This window comes from Phocoena phocoena, chromosome 1 (assembly GCF_963924675.1).
Source record: "Phocoena phocoena chromosome 1, mPhoPho1.1, whole genome shotgun sequence".
Lineage (NCBI taxonomy): Eukaryota > Metazoa > Chordata > Mammalia > Artiodactyla > Phocoenidae > Phocoena > Phocoena phocoena.
In genome coordinates this window covers 117,475,062-117,485,263 of record NC_089219.1, presented here as the reverse complement: position 1 = coordinate 117,485,263, position 10,202 = coordinate 117,475,062, and the positions used below count along the sequence as shown (strand labels likewise).

The window sequence follows — 10,202 nt, the reverse complement described above, 5'->3', positions numbered from 1 at the left end:
TGGGCAGCGCGCGCTCCGGAGTTTTTCAGCGCCACTTGGGTCCGGGTCCCTGTCGGGTCGGGGGCTGCTGCTTTGGAGGACGCGGTTGGTGTGGCGTTGGGTCGGGTCGGGCCCGTGCCGGGCGCCCGTGGTGGGCAGGGGGCCGGAGGGCAGGGGAGGCGTCGGCAGGCAGCCCGAGAGCGTCCGGGCGCGGGGGCGTGGCCGCCGTCCTCGTTAGTATAGTGGTGAGTATCCCCGCCTGTCACGCGGGAGACCGGGTTCGATTCCCCGACGGGGAGGCAACACGCCCCCTTTTGGTGGCTGGCGCCGCTCTCTGTCCCGCCGCCGATCTCCCAAGGACCCTGCTTCTCCGCCCTGTGCCCTCCGTCCCCCAGCGAGGCGCAGGGCCCAGCGCGTGCCCAGCCTGCCCACCCTCGACCCCCTCCAGCCCTCCAGCCCTCCGGCCCTTCCTCGCCGCCGGGCACTCAGTCGCCACGGCCGAGCGACGGCCTCCTCTGGACACCACAAGCTCTCGATGACGTTGCGGCCCGCCCAAAGTGGCTGTCTCCGTGGGCTCCTTGCGTCGCGACGCAAAGCTGCGCAGCTATGCACAGCTGCATGGGTGCACAGCTGCCGGGACGGGTGGGAGGCGGATGAGTGCCGTCCCCTGTCGGTGCGGGAAGTGGCCTGGCCAGGCGCCGGGTGGAGAAGGGCTTTTGGCGAGCCGGGGTGCTGGAAGATGCGTGCGCCGGGGGCGGGGGCGGGGGCGGGGCCGGGGCCGCGGCGTGGAGCCGAGGGACCTGGAGCAGCAAGGCAGCGAGAGCGCCCCCCTGAGGCGATCGGGCGGGTGGTCTAGGGCAGCTTCGTAGGGCTGGCGCGGGTGGGGCGCCGGGGGCCTTGGTGGCGTCTGTGACGTCACAGAGCTGCCGGCCGCGTGGCGTCGGGGCAGGGCTGCTCCAAGCGGCGGCGGCGGCGGCGGCGGCTGAGGAGGACGAGGAGGACGAGGGAGAGAAAGGGGAGCAGGAGGAGGAAGAGAAAGAGGAGGAGTCGGAAGAGAAGGAGGAGGAGGAGGAGGAAGAGGAGGAGGAGGGGGAGGAGGAAGCGGCGACGAGAGCGCGCTCGGGCGAGCCCGGTGCCGGCGTCCTCGGGGCGGCCCGGGCTGTGCAGCGTTGGTGGTATAGTGGTGAGCATAGCTGCCTTCCAAGCAGTTGACCCGGGTTCGATTCCCGGCCCAACGCAGCAGGCTGACCTTTTGCCGAGCTCCGCGGGCGGCCGGCCGGCCGGGGGCCTGTGAGGGAGAGCTGGGAGCAGGGAGCTCGGTGGCCCTAGCGGCTCTTCTTGTGTGTGCGAGAAGCAGGCGCGCAGTGTCCTGAGGGTGCTGCAAGCAGGAAGGACGGGAGGACACGTGGATTGCCAGGGGCGGCGCGGGGCTGGACTTGGCAAGGCGGGGTCTTGGCGCCAAGGTGGCGCCGAGCGGCTGCTATGGGTCGAGCAGGAGCAGCGGTAGCGCCTGACGCTCCCTGGTGGTCTAGTGGTTAGGATTCGGCGCTCTCACCGCCGCGGCCCGGGTTCGATTCCCGGTCAGGGAAGCCTCTCTTCTTCCTCTCTACCTCACACCGTCCCCATCCCACTTTTAGGCGACGCTTGCTCCGCGGCCTCGGCGTCGCGCCCTGCCCGACAACAGCCGCCCGGTGCCCTGCACCTGCAGCCCAAGCCCTGCCAGGCAACCTCCACCCTCCCTGCCCGGCCAAACCTTCTGGCCGCACTGGCGCGCGCCCACTCGAGGCCTTCGACGTCCCGTGTCTTCCTTTTCACACGCTTGCCTCAGCCCCGAACACGAATGGCCGGGGCAGCGCCTCTCCCCGCCGAGGCTGTGGCCACGAGCAAACGCCCCCGCCTGTGTTTGGACTCTCCAGCAGCACTGCTTCTCCCCCACGGCGACGGCGGCGGCGGCAGCGACGGCGCTGTCACACGCGGTGCCTTCTGACATCGCCGGATCCCCTGTGGAAAGGAGCACCGGTGGGCAGACGGGTGCTTCGCAACACCGCAGCAGGTTTCCTGAACGGCCTTGCCGGGGCCCTGGGGGTGGCTGACAGTGTGGGATGAAGGTGTTTGTGGCCGTGGTCGGCGGCCACCCCACGCGGGTTAGGGAACGGAGCAGAACGAGCCCATGGAGAGAGGGCGGCGCTGGGCCGCGTGCTGGGAGGTGCGAGGAAGGGCCTGGGGTGTCTGGCTGGGGCGCGGGCAGGAGCGGGAGGTGTTGGGCTGGCGGGGACCTGGCCCGGGAGAGCGGCTGGCCACTCAGGCAGGGGCTCAGCAGAAGCTTGGAGTGGTGGCGGCACCTGGCCCGGCACGAGTGTGCGGGTGGGTCAGATCAGGGGGCGGGGTGGGCCTGGAGCAGGAGTGGGTCTGAGGAGCGCTGGCGGAAGTGAGACTTCCGGGCAGGACATGTGACAGTCGGGTCTGTGATACAAGGGGCAGGTGGCAAGGAGAGGGGTCCGAGCCTGCAGGCTGGGGGGAAGGGCGGGGTGTGTGAGTGGGCTGTGGGGCGAGGAAGACGGTGGGAGAGGACCCCTTCGCGGTGGGGTGGCGGGTGGGCGCCCCAGACTGGTGTGCTGTGCGGCAAGGTGGTGAGGCCAAGCAATGGGTTGTTACTGGGGACGGTGGGTAGGAGGCAGGCAAGAGAACAACAGAAACGGAGCGCGCCACAGGGGCTAGGCGGGGTCCGAATGGGGTGGGGGCATTCTACTGCCCCAGAGGCATACGTCACCTCTCATCGGGAGAAACCATCCAGTCTCAGGTGTGTGTGGCGGCGGGGGTGGGGGGAGGAGGGGTTGAGGTTGAACGAGGCCAAGGGAGAGGTCCCCTCTGATCCAGCAATCCCACTCCTGGGTACGTACCTGGAAATGACGAAACAAGAGTTCAGAAAGGCACAAGCACCTCCGTGTTCACAGCGGCACTATTTGCACTAGCCAAGACATGGAAAAAACCCAAGTGCCCGTCCACGGGTGGCTAGTGCAAGAAGAGGTCGTATCTGTGTAGTACGGGGTATTACTCAGCCATCAATAAAAAAGAATGCAACATTGCCATTTGCTGCCACAAGACTGCTCCCAGAGAATATTACGCTTACTGAAGCATGTCCGACAGAGAAACACAAAGATATGTGGAATCTCAAAAGTACTACCACTGAATCTATGTGCGAAACAGAAAGGGGCTCACAGACCTGGAAAACACAGTGATGGTTACCCGAGGGAAAAAGGAGGGGTGGAGGGATAAATTAGGAGCTCGATGAACCGATACACAGTACTTCATATGAAGGAGATAAGCAACAAGGATTTACAGAATAACACAGGGAATGATATTCAATATCCTGCAATAACCTATACTGGAAATCAATCTGAAACAATATTAGACATGGAAAACAGTATCCCCTTTGCTGTACACCTGAAACTAACTCAGTGTGGTTACTCAACTCTTCTTCCTAAACCACGAGTACTAGTCCTTACAAGTAAGCAAGTAAATAAATAAATAAAAGCGACGAACAAAATAAATAGGAGAAACTGAGCCATCGGATGATCCAGCAATCCCCGTCGTGGGTACACATCCGCCAAAGAGAAAAACTGTCGCTTGAAGAGGTCCACGCACCCCCGTGTTTGTAGCTGCGCTACGTGCCACAGCCAAGACACAGAAAAAACCCATGTGCCCATCAGCAGTTGGCTGACAGAAAAAGATGTGGTGTATATGTACTGTGGAATAATACTCCGCCATTTCAGAGAATGAAATATTGCCATTTGCCACAATAAGGATGGTCCTAGAGATTCTTACACTTAGTGAAGTAAGTCTGACAGAGAAGCACAAAGATACGTGGAATCTAAAACATAATAGACAAGAATGTATGTGCAAAAGAGAAACAGACTCCCAGACAGAGAAAACACACTGATGGTTACCCGAGGAGAAAGGGAGGGGTGCGGACATAAAGTAGGAGCTGCGATGAACAGATACACCGGACTTCATATAAAAGACGTAAGCAACAAGGATTTCCAGTATAACACAGGGAACGATATACAATATCCTGTAGTAAGCTATCATGGAAAGCAATCTGAAACAATATTAGACATGGAAAACAGTATCCGCTTTGCTGTGCACCTGAAACCAACTCAATATTGTTAATCAGCTTTTCTTCCAAACTTACAGCTAGTCGTTCTTATAAGTAAGTAAGTGAGTAAATATTAACTGCATAAATAAAAAGAACACACTAAAGAAATAGGTGAAATATGAGCTCTCCTACGATCCAGCAATCCCCATCGTGGGTACACATCGGCAGAGGAGAGAAACTGTCATTTGAAGAGATCCATGCACCCCCATGTTCACAGCAGCACTACGGGCCACAGCCAAGACACGGACGAAACCCAAGTGCCCATCAACCGATGGCTGGCACAGGAAGACGTGGTATATATGTACTGTGGAATATTACTCAGCCACACAAAAGAGTGAGATATTGCCATTTGCACCAAGAAGGAGGGACGTAGAGTATATTACACTTAGCGACGTAAGTCAGGCGGAGAAGCACAAAGATATCTGGAATCCAAACCGTACTACAAACGAATGTATGTGCCAAAGAGAAGCAGACACACAGACATAGAAAACACACTGTTCGTTACCCAAGGGGAAAGTGCAGGGCAGGGGAAAATCCGGAGCTGCGATTAACAGAGAGGAAATACTATACATAAAGCACATAAGCAACAAGGATTTACCGTACAGCACAGGGAACTGTATTCACGTGTCGTGATAACGTATAATGGAAAATCACCTGGAAAAGGACATATAACCGAATCACTTTTGCTGTACACCTGAAAGTAACATAATGTTTAAACCAACCATACTGCTACGAAAAGGAGGAGAAGACGAAGGGGAAAAAAAGAGGGCAACGGGACGGAGGCAAGGGCAGGATCCTTGACAACGCAGGATTTGGAAAGGATCGGGGGGGGGGGGGGAGTGGCGAGACAGGAGGTGGGAGGGTGGTGTTTGTGGGAGTAGGCAGGAGGCTGAGGTGGTGGTGCTGGGGTTGTTGTCCCGAGGTCTGATGCTGTTGGTGGGAGCAGAGGTTTAGAGGAGGGTGTGGTGTTTGTCGTGCTGATGGTGCTGGTGGCAGTAGCGGTGGAGGAGCGGGCCGGTGTTGGAAAACGTATTTCTCTTGAGGGTCAAAACATGAATCCAGCGTGTAGCCTGCGACGATAGTGTGGACGTCTTTGGAACTCCTCGTGCAAGTGAGCGCTTCTGGGACTCTCTAGGAAAATGGGATGTATCGCTCCCAGAGGTGGCAACTTGCTTGCTCCTGGTTGTGCAAAGATAGTATAATTTTCGGAGTGGGGGCAGAGTGAGGCAGAGAGCTTGGACACGTGGCGAAAGGTGAAGAGGTTGGGCTGTGCGGGTGCCAGTCTGGGGTGTTCCTTACTAGTGACAAGCGGGACACAAGCGGGGTCGGGGTCAGGAAGAGAACAAGGACAAGGAAGGGGTCTGGACGAAAGAGTGGCTGAGCCTGCGAGGTGTCAGGTCCTGGAGGCCTGGCTCCCGGGTGTGTGTGGGGTGGGGGCGTCTGCGTGGGAAGGCCAGGGGCCGGAAGGTGCGGTGGTGAGCGAGCTGTTGCAGGACCGGTGCCTTGCGTGTGGCAGCTGGGAAACCCAGCTCCGCTTTGGGGCTGCGGGAACCAAAAGGGGACGCTGCGTTTGCATGGGCCGGGAATCGAACCCGGGCCTCCCGCGTGGCAGGCGAGAATTCTACCACTGAACCACCCATGCACCGATGGCCGCTACTGCCCGCCCCTGCCCCAGTGGCGCTCGCCGCCAACCGCCGGACCCTGGTCACTGCTCGCCCCGTGGGCATGTGCTCCATTTGAGCAGGAGGCCGACGGGCCACCTGAATGAGAGGCTCCGGGCACTCTGGCCACCCCAGGGCGCGAGGCGGTCGGAAGCACCGATGGATGGAGGGACGCAGGCGGGCTCGGCCCTTCCTGCGCTTTCTCTGCCGTCCACGGAGCTGCGAGACTGCCGGTGTCGCCAGAGGAAGCCAGGAGGCGAACCGGCCAGGCCCGCGCCCGAATCCCAGTCAGGGCAGGCGAGGCGTGGCCTCTGCGGCTGAGCAGCGACGTTCCTCTCAGCCGCCGCCCGGCCCCGACGCACAGTCCCTCTGCTGGCTGGCTTTCTTGCTGGTGCGGGGCGTGCGAGGGCGGGCGGGGGCAGGGATCGGAGCTCGGGGCTGTGCAGGGACCGCGAGCGAAGGAGATGGACACCGGGCGCCGCCGCCGCCGCCGCCGCCGCCGCCGTCGCCGAGTGGCGCTCAGGCCCAAACACCAAAGGTGTCTGAGCCTCGCCTCTGCGCTCTGGCGGCCCCCCACCCTCCCGAGAGGTCCCGCTCGGCTGCGTTGGTTGTGAAGAGAAGCACTTTGGCAGACTGGCTGCTGGTTCCTGGACAGCCCGGTGACGGAGGGGGCGCGCCAGGATGTGCTTTGGTCCGGCCGGAGCAGCGGCTTCCCCGAGGGACTTGCACTGTGGCGCCGAGGTGGGTGGCTCGCGCTAGGGGCCGGACGTCTGTGGTGGGTGACAGGGCGTCCAGGGCTTCCGCTCACTACTCACTGGAGCACCGTTCCCGGGAGCGACTCCTGTGCCAGGCCCCGTGCAGGGAGGGCCCCCTGTTGGCTGGCCAGCAGGAGGCTGGGCTGCACGCGGCCCGGCCAGGATCCCAAGGCGAAAAAGCACCGAGGGCACGCACCGCAGGCCGGCAGGACGCTGTCGGCGGCCACCTCGCTGTGGCTGTGGAGGGAATGGAATGGGCAGGCGGGCCGTTGGGGCTGGCGGGAAGGACAGGATGTTGGAAAGAGGGAGAGCTGCTGCTGGCGGAAGTGGAAGAAAGGCTGCGAGAACGAGTCCGCTGTTCAGCAGGCAGAAGTCGGAGGGCGGGCGAGGCGTGGAGGGCTTTCCACGCGCGGCCGTTCTGCGTGTGGCGGTGGGGGCGGGGTGGAGCGGGGGAGAGGGCGTGGGGGGGGAGGGGCGAAGGCAGGCAGGCGGGCCGGCCGACCAGCAGCAGCAGCAGCCGCCGCCAGCAGGTGAGGAAAGATGTGCTGCGAAGGACTGAAGGGCTTCCTGGTGTGGGTGCAGGTAGGAGGGGGCGTAGGAGCTGGCGGGGAGGGCGTTTGTCCGGAAAGCCCGTGGCCGGAGGGCTCCTAGCGGGCCGTTTCTGCCAGGCCCGCGGCCGGCCGTGGCTGAGAAGGTCCCGCGTCTGAGAGGCGTGGATGTCCGGGCCGCAGTTTGGAGAGGCGGCAAGAGTGCGAGGCGCGAACGGACTGGAAGGCAGTAAAGCGCTGCCATAGGGCGGGCCAAAAGGCTGGCTTGTCAGGAGTGGGATTCGAACCCACGCCTCCAGGGGAGACTGCGACCTGAACGCAGCGCCTTAGACCGCTCGGCCATCCTGACGGCGGGCCTGGGCGTGCGCGCGGCCGCTCGGCTGGCTGGGACCCGACGCGACGCGAAGCCCGGTGCCCTAGGCGGGACGCGGTGCTCCGCGCCAGGCGCGCGGCCGTGTGGGTGAGCGACGGAGCGGGCGCGCGGCGGCCGACGGGGAGCAAGGCCAGACGACGCGCCTGGCTCCGCCGCGCTGGCGCCCTCGCCCACCCCCGGCCCCGGACGGAGCCGGGCCGCGTCTTGCCAGCCCCTGCCGCCGGCCCCCACCCGCGCCTCTCCCCGCCGGCCACGGCCAGGCGCGCGCCCACCCGCTCCTCGCAGCCTTGCTTTCGGTCTCGGGCCTCCTCCTCCCGGCGCGCTCCCCGCGTCGGAGGCAATGGGCAGCGCGCGCTCGGAGTTTTCAGCGCCACTTGGGTCCGGGTCCCTGTCGGGTCGGGGGCTGCTGCTTTGGAGGACGCGGTTGGTGTGGCGTTGGGTCGGGTCGGGCCCGTGCCGGGCGCCCGTGGTGGGCAGGGGGCCGGAGGGCAGGGGGAGGCGTCGGCAGGCAGCCCGAGAGCGTCCGGGCGCGGGGGCGGTGGCCGCCGTCCTCGTTAGTATAGTGGTGAGTATCCCCGCCTGTCACGCGGGAGACCGGGGTTCGATTCCCCGACGGGGAGGCAACACGCCCCCTTTTGGTGGCTGGCGCCGCTCTCTGTCCCGCCGCCGATCTCCCAAGGACCCTGCTTCTCCGCCCTGTGCCCTCCGTCCCCCAGCGAGGCGCAGGGCCCCAGCGCGTGCCCAGCCTGCCCACCCTCGACCCCCTCCAGCCCTCCAGCCCTCCGGCCCTTCCTCGCCGCCGGGCACTCAGTCGCCACGGCCGAGCGACGGCCTCCTCTGGACACCACAAGCTCTCGATGACGTTGCGGCCCGCCCAAAGTGGCTGTCTCCGTGGGCTCCTTGCGTCGCGACGCAAAGCTGCGCAGCTATGCACAGCTGCATGGGTGCACAGCTGCCGGGACGGGTGGGAGGCGGATGAGTGCCGTCCCCTGTCGGTGCGGGAAGTGGCCTGGCCAGGCGCCGGGTGGAGAAGGGCTTTGGCGAGCCGGGGTGCTGGAAGATGCGTGCGCCGGGGGCGGGGGCGGGGGCGGGGCCGGGCCGCGGCGTGGAGCCGAGGGACCTGGAGCAGCAAGGCAGCGAGAGCGCCCCCCTGAGGCGATCGGGCGGGTGGTCTAGGGCAGCTTCGTAGGGCTGGCGCGGGTGGGGCGCCGGGGGGCCTTGGTGGCGTCTGTGACGTCACAGAGCTGCCGGCCGGCGTGGCGTCGGGGCAGGGCTGCTCCAAGCGGCGGCGGCGGCGGCGGCGGCTGAGGAGGACGAGGAGGACGAGGGAGAGAAAGGGGAGCAGGAGGAGGAAGAGAAAGAGGAGGAGTCGGAAGAGAAGGAGGAGGAGGAGGAGGAAGAGGAGGAGGAGGGGGAGGAGGAAGCGGCGACGAGAGCGCGCTCGGGCGAGCCCGGTGCCGGCGTCTCGGGGCGGCCCGGGCTGTGCAGCGTTGGTGGTATAGTGGTGAGCATAGCTGCCTTCCAAGCAGTTGACCCGGGTTCGATTCCCGGCCAACGCAGCAGGCTGACCTTTTGCCGAGCTCCGCGGGCGGCCGGCCGGCCGGGGGCCTGTGAGGGAGAGCTGGGAGCAGGGAGCTCGGTGGCCCTAGCGGCTCTTCTTGTGTGTGCGAGAAGCAGGCGCGCAGTGTCCTGAGGGTGCTGCAAGCAGGAAGGACGGGAGGACACGTGGATTGCCAGGGGCGGCGCGTGGCTGGACTTGGCAAGGCGGGGTCTTGGCGCCAAGGTGGCGCCGAGCGGCTGCTATGGGTCGAGCAGGAGCAGCGGTAGCGCCTGACGCTCCCTGGTGGTCTAGTGGTTAGGATTCGGCGCTCTCACCGCCGCGGCCCGGGTTCGATTCCCGGTCAGGGAAGCCTCTCTTCTTCCTCTCTACCTCACACCGTCCCCATCCCACTTTTAGGCGACGCTTGCTCCGCGGCCTCGGCGTCGCGCCCTGCCCGACAACAGCCGCCCGGTGCCCTGCACCTGCAGCCCAAGCCCTGCCAGGCAACCTCCACCCTCCCTGCCCGGCCAAACCTTCTGGCCGCACTGGCGCGCGCCCACTCGAGGCCTTCGACGTCCCGTGTCTTCCTTTTCACACGCTTGCCTCAGCCCCGAACACGAATGGCCGGGGCAGCGCCTCTCCCCGCCGAGGCTGTGGCCACGAGCAAACGCCCCCGCCTGTGTTTGGACTCTCCAGCAGCACTGCTTCTCCCCCACGGCGACGGCGGCGGCGGCAGCGACGGCGCTGTCACACGCGGTGCCTTCTGACATCGCCGGATCCCCTGTGGAAAGGAGCACCGGTGGGCAGACGGGTGCTTCGCAACACCGCAGCAGGTTTCCTGAACGGCCTTGCCGGGGCCCTGGGGGTGGCTGACAGTGTGGGATGAAGGTGTTTGTGGCCGTGGTCGGCGGCCACCCCACGCGGGTTAGGGAACGGAGCAGAACGAGCCCATGGAGAGAGGGCGGCGCTGGGCCGCGTGCTGGGAGGTGCGAGGAAGGGCCTGGGGTGTCTGGCTGGGGCGCGGGCAGGAGCGGGAGGTGTTGGGCTGGCGGGGACCTGGCCCGGGAGAGCGGCTGGCCACTCAGGCAGGGGCTCAGCAGAAGCTTGGAGTGGTGGCGGCACCTGGCCCGGCACGAGTGTGCGGGTGGGTCAGATCAGGGGGCGGGGTGGGCCTGGAGCAGGAGTGGGTC

The 10,202-nt window shown here is 64.7% G+C and overlaps 7 non-coding genes across 7 annotated transcripts; 5 read left to right on the top strand and 2 right to left on the bottom strand.

The window, feature by feature from the left end:
• The first annotated feature begins 1,145 nt into the window (after nucleotides 1-1,145).
• TRNAG-UCC (transfer RNA glycine (anticodon UCC)) lies at nucleotides 1,146-1,218 on the top strand. Its single transcript has one exon. It is a non-coding gene; the product is annotated as a tRNA-Gly (tRNA).
• A 278-nt stretch (nucleotides 1,219-1,496) lies between these two features.
• TRNAE-CUC (transfer RNA glutamic acid (anticodon CUC)) lies at nucleotides 1,497-1,568 on the top strand. The gene has a single exon. It is a non-coding gene; the product is annotated as a tRNA-Glu (tRNA).
• A 4,138-nt stretch (nucleotides 1,569-5,706) lies between these two features.
• TRNAG-GCC (transfer RNA glycine (anticodon GCC)) lies at nucleotides 5,707-5,777 on the bottom strand. Its single transcript has one exon. It is a non-coding gene; the product is annotated as a tRNA-Gly (tRNA).
• Nucleotides 5,778-7,365: 1,588 nt separating this feature from the next.
• On the bottom strand, nucleotides 7,366-7,448 carry TRNAL-CAG (transfer RNA leucine (anticodon CAG)). The gene has a single exon. It is a non-coding gene; the product is annotated as a tRNA-Leu (tRNA).
• A 572-nt stretch (nucleotides 7,449-8,020) lies between these two features.
• On the top strand, nucleotides 8,021-8,092 carry TRNAD-GUC (transfer RNA aspartic acid (anticodon GUC)). Its single transcript has one exon. It is a non-coding gene; the product is annotated as a tRNA-Asp (tRNA).
• Nucleotides 8,093-8,959: 867 nt separating this feature from the next.
• TRNAG-UCC (transfer RNA glycine (anticodon UCC)) lies at nucleotides 8,960-9,031 on the top strand. The gene has a single exon. It is a non-coding gene; the product is annotated as a tRNA-Gly (tRNA).
• Nucleotides 9,032-9,309: 278 nt separating this feature from the next.
• Nucleotides 9,310-9,381, top strand: TRNAE-CUC (transfer RNA glutamic acid (anticodon CUC)). Its single transcript has one exon. It is a non-coding gene; the product is annotated as a tRNA-Glu (tRNA).
• The last annotated feature ends 821 nt before the right edge of the window (nucleotides 9,382-10,202 follow it).